The sequence below is a fragment of the Penaeus japonicus genome, unplaced genomic scaffold (genome assembly GCF_977035675.1).
Source record: "Penaeus japonicus unplaced genomic scaffold, GWHDUDI00000001_assembly GWHDUDI00000011, whole genome shotgun sequence".
Lineage (NCBI taxonomy): Eukaryota > Metazoa > Arthropoda > Malacostraca > Decapoda > Penaeidae > Penaeus > Penaeus japonicus.
The window spans coordinates 1,470,999-1,480,998 of NW_028234413.1; the positions used below are offsets into that span (position 1 = coordinate 1,470,999).

At 46.7% G+C, this 10,000-nt stretch overlaps 1 protein-coding gene across 1 annotated transcript in view; it reads right to left on the reverse strand.

Annotated features, from left to right (window-relative positions):
- Nucleotides 1-10,000, reverse strand: part of nab (NGFI-A-binding protein homolog) — a 362,254-nt gene that overhangs the window by 365 nt on the left and 351,889 nt on the right. The window lies entirely within an intron of this gene.

The window sequence follows — 10,000 nt, forward strand, 5'->3', positions numbered from 1 at the left end:
TGTTTGTGGGTTTGTGTGTCTGTGTGTTTGTTTGTGTGTGTGTGTGTGTTTGTGTGTGTGTGTGTGTGTGTGTTTGTGTGTGTGTGTGTCTGTGTTTGTGTGTGTGTGTGTTTGTGTGTGTGTGTTTGTTTGTTTGTGTGTATGTATGTATGTGTGTGTCTTTGTGTAAGCCGGATGTAAGAAAGAAATGTATACAGAAAGAAGAAAAAAATAATAATCACACAGCAGAAAGCAAGTCAATTGGTCAAGTCTTGAGTCTCGAGGAAGAAGATAATACAGTATTACAAGTACAACAATACCACGGTGAACAATCAAAAGAGAAATTAATTTTTTCCCTCCCCCACTCGCCCCACCCCCTCCCCCCCCCTCCCGCCCCCTCCCCCTCCCGCCCTCCGCCCACTCCCCCTTCCCCACTCCGCCCACTCCCACTTCCCCTCCCCCCACTCCCCCTCCCCCTCCTCCACCGCCCACTCCCCCTCCCCCCCTCCCCCACTCCGCCTACTCCCCCTCCCAGTTCCAACTCCCTTCCCCACTCCCGCCTCCCCCCTCCCCCCCCCTTCTCCCCCTCCTCCCTCCGCCCATCCCCCTTCCCTCCCCCTCCCACCTCCTCCCCTCCCCCACTCCGCCCACTCCCTCCCCCTCCTAAACCCAGCCCAATAAAGTGCATCTGCCTCGACGCTCGAACAGGTGCACGAGGGGAGAGGCGCAACGATCAGGTAACAAGCATCTGCTAATTACTGACGCAACAGACAGTTTTGCGTCTGTCGTTAGTTAGAGAACGACCTGTAATTTGGAGTGTCCGGGCGAAAAGCCAAGATTTTTTTTCTTTTTTTTTTTGCGCTTAGGGCGGGGGAGGGTCGGGCGGCTGCAGTAAATCTCGAAATGGAGAGAGAGAAAAAAAGGTGAGATAAAACATGGAGAAGGAAAAGAGCGAAGTCTTCGGTGTGTTGTCTGGAAGGACACACAGACACACACGCATGCATACATGGAGAGAGAGAGAGAGAGAGAGAGAGAGAGAGAGAGAGAGAGAGAGAGAGAGAGAGAGAGAGAGAGAGAGAGAGAGAGAGAGAGAGAGAGAAGAGGAATGGGTTGGTGTGTGTGTAAGAGAAATGAGCGGATGAGAGAAGAGATGAGACGAGAGAGAGAGAGATGGAGAGAGAGGAGAGTAGATTGACAGCCCCCCGAGAGGGAGATAGAGAGCAAGGGTTTGTATTAATTGTTGTGTTACGAGGGGATAAAAGAGGGAAAAGAAGAGACGACCCGAGAGGCGCGAGCGAGCGGTGCAGATAGAGGACGACGAGGAAGAGAGAGGAGATATTAGGGGAGAGAGAGAGAAGAGTGAAAGAGAGAGAGAGAGAGAGAGTGAGGAGAGAGAGAGAGTGAGACGAGAGAGAAGAGAGAGAGAGAGAGAGGGAGACGAGAGATTGAGAGCGGTGAAGAGAGAGGAAAGAGAGAAGAGGAAGAGAATAAGAAGGAAATAAAGAAAGAGGTAGAGAGTGAGAGAGAGGAGAAAAAAAGAGAGTGAGGAGAGTAATGAGAGAGAGAGAGAGAGTAGAAGTGAGGATCTGAGAGAGAAGAGAGAGAGAGAGAGAAAGAGAGATGAGCGAGAGAGAGAGGGAAGTAAGATGAGGAGAGAGAAAGAGATAGAGAGGAGAGTGTGAGATAGAGAGAGAGAGATAGATGACGAGAGAGGGCGAGGAGCCTGGAGATGAGAGTGGACGAAGAGATGAGAGTTGGAGAGATAGAGAGAGAGAGAGAGAGGAGAGAAGAGAGAGATTTGGAGAGAAGATTGAGAGTTGGAGTTGAGAGAGAGAAGAGATGAGGAGAGAGTAGAGGAGGAGTGGAGAAAAAGAGGGAGAAGGTGGAGTGGGAGAGAGATGAGAGAGAGAGGAGGTGAGGAAGAGAGAGCGAGAAGGAGAGGAGGAGAGAGAGAGAAGGAGGAGAAGAGAGGAGGAGAGGAGAATTGCGAGAGAGGAGAGAGAGGGGAGAGGGAGGAAGGGTGGGTAGTGAGAAGAGAGATGGGAAGCGAGAGAGAGCAGATGAGAGGGAGGAGGAGAGAGAGGTAGAGCGTAGAGGGGAGTATGAGGAGAGAGAAGAGGAGAGAGAGAGTGGAAGATGAGAGGAGTGAGAGGGGAAGGAGATGAGAGAAATGTGGAGAGAGAGTTGAGATGAGAGAGAGAGAGAGAGTACGATGGAGGAGTAGATTAAGATGGCATACGGGGGGAGAGAGAGAGAGAGTGGTGAGAGAGAGATGATTGATGAGGCGGAGTGAGAGCGTAAGAAAAAGAAAACGGATTAAGAGAGGGAGAAAAGCGAGAGATGTGTAGAGGGAGAAGAACGACGGAGAGAGAAAGAGAAAGAAAAAGAGGTGAAAGGGAGAGAGAGGAGATGGAGCTGAGAGAGAGGAGATGAGTAGAGGGACAGCAGAAGAGAGAGGAGACAACAGAGAGAAGAGAGAGGTAGGGAGTGATGGAGAGGACAGAGAGATGGGTTGGTTTGTGTGTAATACTATAGAGTGAGAGAAAGAAAGCGAGAGAGGAGAGAGAGAGAGAGAGAGAGAGAGTTCGAGTGGAATCAGAGAGAGGATCGAGAGGAGAGGTGAGAGAGAATAGAGGAGGAAGAGAGAGGAGGAGACAGAGAGAGTGGGTTGGTGTGTGTAAGATAGAGTGAGAAGAAAGAGAAGGTAGAGAGACCGAGCAGACACGAGACCGAGGGAGAGAGAGAGAGACGAGAGGAGAGAGACGAGAAGTGGACGAGGAGGGAGAGGAGATGAGGAGAGAGAGAGGAGAGAGAGAAGAGAGAGCGAGAGATTAGGATTTGAGGGAGCGAGAGAGGAGTTGCGCGCGAAAGAGAGGATAGAGAGAGAGCGATGAAGAGAGATAAAGATAGAGAGAGAAATTGAGAGAGAAAAAGAGATAGATAGACAGATACAATAGAAGAGAAACAGGATAGGATAGACAGAGGATAGAAGAGAAAAACTCTAAAGAGATACAGAGAATAGATGCCAGCAGAGGATAGAGGAGAGAGGAGACTATAAATAGAAATAGAGAAACCCAGATAGAGGAGATAGAGAGAGACAGAAAAAATAAGGTAAAAATGAAGAAAAAAAAAGAAAAAAAAGAAGACAAGAGCCCGACAGAAGGAAGTCGTGAATTAGCAGAGAAGAGAGTTAAAACGAGCAAGACGACGGCCGGAGGACCCACCCATCTCAGATTCCAGTTCTCCAGCTAACCAAAGCGACGCCGGGAGATTCGTGGCTGAAGTCTCGACCCGAACAAGCAAGACAAGTTCGACCGAAGGGAACCGCTTTTTAATCTGTTTTCCTTTTTTCCTCCCCCTCTCCTCTTTTTTTTTTTTTTTTTTTTTTGATGTAATGAGGGTCTATGCAACATCTTCTGCCGTGGCAAATGCAAACAGAATTCTTTGCTGTTGAACGCCGTTTTTTTTTTTTATACAGTCCTACCAAGCAGCGTTTATTGTTATTCAACATTATTTTATTATTACGACATATATTTCACGAACTGTTTATGCAACGTTCATTATAAATAAAGAAAATCTATCTTAATAATAATATTTATCGATACTCAATCAGCTTCTGGCAAACATTTCATTACTTTTTCCTAAATTTTCATCGCCATTCTTAAATATCAATAAACAATGATCAACCATGCATATCATTCATTCCCTTATTTTTTAATACATTCACTTATTCCCTTTTTTGAGTACATGGTGCTAAGGGTATTCGAAATATCCGTCCAATTTGAACAAAATATTAATTCCAAGCCAAGCTGTATAGCAACATCTGCACGCGCGTTTCCCCGCACTCACACTAATCCACGGAGCTTTAACTGTATTCACTACGTGGATTACAACATTAGGAAAAAAGTCAGAGGAGAGAGAGAGAGAGAAAGAAAGAGAGAGAGAGAGAGAGAGAGAGAGAGAGAGAGAGAGAGAGAGAGAGAGAGAGAGAGAGAGAGAGAGAGAGAGAGAGAGAGAGAGAGAGAGAGAGAGAGAGAGAGAGATAGGGAGACTGAGAGAGAAATAAAGAAGAGAGAGAGAAAAGAGAGAGGGAGACTGAGAGAGAAATAAAGAAGAGAGAGAGAAAAAAAAAGAGAGAAAGGGAGACTGAGAGAGAAATAAAGAAGAGAGGGAGAGAAAAAAAAGAGAGAGGGAGACTAAGAGAGAAATAAAGAAGAGAGAGGGTGAAAGGAGAGAGAAAAAGAGAGTAGAAGAGAGAGAGAAAAGGGGAGACTGAGAGGTGGAGAAGCAGAAATAAGAGAGAGAGAGGGGAGAACGACGAGAAGGAGAGTTGAGAGAGAGAGGGAGAGACGAGAGAGAGACTAAGGAGAGAAATAAAGAAGAGAGAAAGCAGAACAGCGAAAAAAGGGATACCAAATTCGATCCGGCTCTTTCTGGGAGGACAGAAGGTTGAGAAAAATAAAGCCCTTATGACTGGAACGCCAAACACGAGTCGGAGACAAGGAGGTCTACTCACGCTACTGTCTTCTCTCTCTCTTTCTTTCTTTCTCTCTCTCTCTCTCTCTCTCACCCTTTCCCTCTCCCTCTCTCTCGGACCTTTTCTCCCTCCTACCAATTCTCTCTCTCTCTTCCTCTATCTCTTTCTCTCTGTCTCTCTCTCTACCTATCTCTCTCTCTCTCTGTCTCTCTCTCTGTCTGTCTCTCTCTCTCTCTCTCGCTCTCTCTCTCTCACCCTTTCACTCTCCCTTCTCCTCTCCCTCTCTCTCGGACCCTTTTCTCCCTTCTACCAATTCTTCCCTCTCTTCCTCTAACTCTTTTCTCCTGTCCTTCTTCTCCCCTCTCGTTCTCTCCCCTCCAAGCCCTTTTCCCTATTCTCTTCCCCTCTAGCTCTCTCCTCCCCCTCCTCCGCTCTTCCATTCCATTTTCCCTTCTCCTTTTTCTACACTTTTCGCTTTCTTCCCCTCTTCCTCCTCTACCCTTTCGAGTCTCCCCTCTTCCTCTCCTCCTTCCTCTCCCCTTTCCCTCCTCCTTCCCCCCCCCTCCTCCCCTTTCAACTTTCTCAAAACTATTGCTCATAAAAGTATTAAAAATATGCGGAGATTCTTTTCACAAAGGGATTTAAAAACACGTTGGGTATTTTTTTCCAGGGCGGATCTCCGCCTTCTGTCACTCTCTCTCTCGACAAATAGGGGCTGAATTTGTTTATTTGTTTACCTTCTCTTCTTATATGGGGGGGGGGGGGTAAGTGACGTGACCGCATCTTACATCGATGACAGAAGAGCATCAACAGAATGAATGTTTATTTTTTTTTCTGGGGGGGGGGGTTGTATGTGCATGTGTGTGTTTGTGTTTATGTGTGTATGTGTGTTTGTTTGTGTGTGTGTGTGTGTGTGTGTGTGTGTGTGTGTGTGTGTGTGTGTGTGTGTGTGTGTGTGTGTGTGTGTGTGTGTGTTATGTGTAGTGTTGTGTGTGTGTGTGTTGTGGATGTGTGTGTGGAGAGAGAGAGAGATGAGAGGTTTGGATTGAGGGGATAGGACGGTCTGGTGGTATGGATAGCGAGTGAGGTTCGGAGGACAGGGAGAGGAGATTGAGTGGGTCGACGCGCGAGAGGGGTTTCGAGATAGGAGGAGGTTGGGGTTACGAGGCGAGGGACACCAGGATGATGAGGGGAGTGCTCGAGGAGGGGAAGGGAGGTGGAAGGGCTGGACTGGAGAGAAGGCATGGGTCGAGGGGACGGGATTGGGTGGGTAGGGGATTGTGTCGATCGGGAGAGGACGGAGATTTTGGTTGGTGAAAGATATGATTGATGAGACGGGTGGGAGAAGAGAGAGCACGTGAGGAGAGGAGATTAGAGGAGAGTGAGACCTGAAGAGAGAGATGAGAGATGGGAGAGACGAGAGAGAAGTGTGACGAGGAGAGAGAGAGAAAAGGAAAAGAAGAAGCGACGAGAGCGGAAATAGGAGAGAGAGAGAGAATGGGAGAGATATTGAGAGAGAGAGAAATAGATAGATAGAGAAATTGAGATTGGGAGAGAAAACGTGTGTGTGTGTGAGCACTATATAAGACTATGCATTCAATCACAATCATCAAACAATTTTTCCTAATATTATCTCCCTCTATAGACAGATAGATTAGAAATAATTATGAATTACAACATATACTGAATAAACCCACACAGCTAGAACTTTCCCTCTTTCTTTCCCACTCTCTCTCTCTCTCTCCCTCTTTTATTCTCTCCCTCTCTCTCTCTCTTTCTTTCTTTCTTTCGTTCTCCCTCCCACCTAACAAGCAAAACCAATTCGAATATTCTATGTTCCAGAAACTGAGGGGATAAAGCTAAAATACATTCACATTCACTCTGATAAAAACCCCAAAGAATGAAAAATATAAATGCAAAAAAGAAAAAAGAAAAAAAAAAGAAGAAGAAGAAAAAAAAGAGTCGGCTTCCATCCCTAAGATAAAACAAAAAAGAAGGAGGAGGAGGGAGCACGGAAAGAAAAACAGAAAGAAAATAAAGAAAAGAAAAGGGGGAGGAGAGAAAATAAAGAGAATGAGAGGGGGAAAAAATGGGCTTAAAAAGTACCAACCCCCCTGGTGGCCAAAGACTTCTAGATGCTCAAGTTTACACTCCAAAAAATGCCTGTGGTGTTTTCATCCAGTTCCGGCGAGGGGTTGGGGGAGTGGGGTGGATGGGGAGGGGGGAGGAGGGGGGCTGGAAGAGATAGAGAGAGGAGTTGAGAACAGAGAGATTAAAAGAGAGCGGAGGAGAGAGCGAGTGAGGAAAGATAGAAAGGAGAGAGAAAGAGAGTTTAAAAGAAGAGCGAGAGAGAGTGAGAAAGAGGGAAGAGATAAGAGAGAGAGATAAACTGCAGAGAGAGAGAGAGGAGCGGGATAAAGAGAGGAGGAGAGAGTAAAAGAGAGAGAAGAAAAGAGAGAGATTAAAGAGAGGAGATGAGAGAGCGAAAGAGAGAGAGAGGAGGGAGCGAAAACGAGAGAGTGAGAGAGAGAGAGAGAGAGATGGAGAGAGAGGGAGTTGAGAGAGGAGAGAGGAGGAGAGAGAGATTGAGAGAGAGGAAGATAGAGAGGAGAGACGAGGATTGGAGGAGTAGAAGGAGAGAGAGATAAGATAGAGAGATATAGACAGAGAGAAAGAAAGAAAGAGAAAGAAAGAGAAAAAAAACACACACACCCTCCACCCTCACCCTCCCTTTCTTCCCCCTCCCACAAGGCCCCCACCCCCACCCCCACCCCAAGCTCTCAGATGAAAAAAAAAGAAAGAAAGAAAGAAAAAGAGTAAAAAGTTTCCCGGGGTCTTAAACTACCATCTAATCCAACTCTATCGTACACGGAGCCAAAAAATGAAAGAATGTGATGAGTTGCATGGAATGAGGATAGACTTTTCTTATTCCGTCTTGTTTTTTTTTCTTTTTCTTCTTCTTCTCTCTCTTTCTTTTCTTTATTCTCTCCTTCTTGCCCTCCCCTCTGTCCACCCTTCCTGGTCCGATGGGCGATGATGGAATGGAATGAGAGGAAGGGGAATCGTAAAGAAGGGTGATGTATAGAGAAATGGATAAAGGGTGAGAGAGAGAGGGATGGATGGACAGAGGGAGGGAGAGAGGGAGGGAGGGAAGAGAGAGAGAGGGAGGGAGGGAGGGAGAGAGAGAGAGAGAGAGGCGAAAGAGGAGAGAGATATCGAGAGAGAGAGGGAGAGAGAGAGAGAGAGAGGAGACAGAGAGGAGAAGAGAGAGAGCAGTGAAGAGGGTCAAGAGAGAGAGATGAGAAGAGAGTCAGAAGAGAGCCGAGAGAGAGAGAGAAGAGAAAGAGAGGAAAGACAGAGGAAAGAGAAAGAGGGAGAAAAGAGTGAGAGAAAGAAAAAAACCTCAAAATCAAAACAACAATAAAGAGGGAGGGCTTCGGACCAAGTCCAAGGCACAGCAAGGAGGGCGCGTGTGATGTCTCAAAGAGGCAGGATCTCCGCGACCGGTTTCGGAACGCCGGTCCTTCGCTCCCGGTCAGGACTTCGGAAGACGGAGGACCGGGAAATGACGTCACCCCGGTAAGCTCGGGGGAAAAAAACCGGTTACAAATTCACGGTTACGAAATTCACGAGAACAGGCCGGCCATGCGTTAGATCTCGCTCGCCACTGATAACAAAACTGATAAAAGGATATGGAGGGATATGGAGGGATGGAAGGGATGGAGGGATGGAGGGATGGAAGGATGGAGGGATGAAGGGATGGAGGGATGGAAGGATGGAAGGGATGTGGAGGGATATGGAGGGATGGAGGGATGGAGGGATGGAGGGATGGAAGGATGGAGGGATGAAGGGATGGAGGGATGGAAGGATGGAAGGATGGGAGGGATGGAGGGATGGAAGGATGGAAGGATGGAGGGATATGGAAGGATGGAGGGGTGGAGGGATATGGAGGGATAGAGGGATGGAAGGGGTGGAGGGATGGAAGGATGGAAGGATGGAGGGATGGAAGGATGAAGGGATGGAGGGATATGGAAGGATGGAGGGATGGAAGGGATAGAGGGATGGAAGGATGGAGGGATGGAAGGGATAGAAGGATGGAAGGATATGGAAGGATGGAAGGGATAGAGGGATACGGAGGGATAAGCACCTAAAATCGACACCCCTCGCGTAGGAGGAGAACATCAGAATAAGCGTAAATAATCGACGACATAACCTATACAAAGTCGAACCAGATCAGACAAACCCACTTTATCGGAAAAAATGAAAATGCGATACTTGTCTTAATCATACCTATTTCGAAATCTGATTTCAAAGAGGAAATGGAGTAGATAGATCCCCGTGTTGTAATGTTATATATATATATATTTTTTATATTTCCATGTCAGGATATGCTTGTTATTATTGCTCTACAATTCGTATGTATGGCGGATGATGTTCATAGCTGGGTTTTTTGCACTTAGGCTTTTAACGTTGCATTGTTGAGTCACAGCACTAATGTGTTTGAAAGAAAAGGCTTATTTGAAAAGGGCTTATTTGTAAGTATATACAGGACGCAATCGTTCGTACGTATTCAGATACAAACACTTGTATAAACAATGTTTATTAGTTTGTTTCTGTATCTACCTGTCTATTTCTGTCGGTCGGTCTATTTCTTATCTACTTTATAGATCCCAATAACTGATATCGCTATACCTATCATCATCATTAAGTTGTTACTTTAAAAAAAAAGTTAAAGTTAGGCCCAAACAGGTTTATAAAGCCTGTACTTGTCTATCCGTGCGAGAGCTTCTTCGAGATGGGAAAAGGGAGGGACACGAGAATGTTTTCCTTTTCCATTTATGTACTTATTCTCTCTCTTTCTCTCTCTCCCTCTCTCTCTTTCTCTCTCTCTCTCTCATTCCCTCCCTCCCCCCCTCTCTCTCTCTCTCACTCTCTCCTTCTCTCTCTCCTATCTAAAGCCTCTCCTTCGACCATCTTAAATGTCAACACAACCCAAAACAAGGACACAAAAATCACTCAGCAGGACGCACGACAAACACCCGTAAACAAGTGGAAAGCACGAACTAATGGCAAACATAAACAATGGAAGGTACGGATTTGAGGGGAAAAAATAACAAGGAGATGGGAATAAAGAAGGGATGAGGGGTAGAGTTAGGGTAAGGGGAGGGGGAGAGGGGGTGAGGAGGAGGAGCGAGAGAGAGAGAGCGAGAGAGAGAGAAGGAGAGAGAGAGAGAGAGAGAGAGAGAGAGAGAGAGAGAGAGAGAGAGAGAGAGAGCGAGAGCGAGAGAGAAGGAGAGAGAGAGAGAGAGAGATAGAGAGATAGAGAGAGAGAGAGAGAGAGAGAGAGAGCGAGAGAGAGAGAGAGAAAGGGAAAGAGGGAGGTCCATCCTCAGGCATCGCGAGATAAATCACCCGGGATGTTGAGATTAATGAAACAAGATCCGAAGGAAATCATCTAAGCTCGCGCTCTCTACTGCCTCGCTCGCACGGCGCTCGTCCGTTCCCGCCAAAACGGGAATGGGTTTCGCTTCGTGTTTTCAGCTT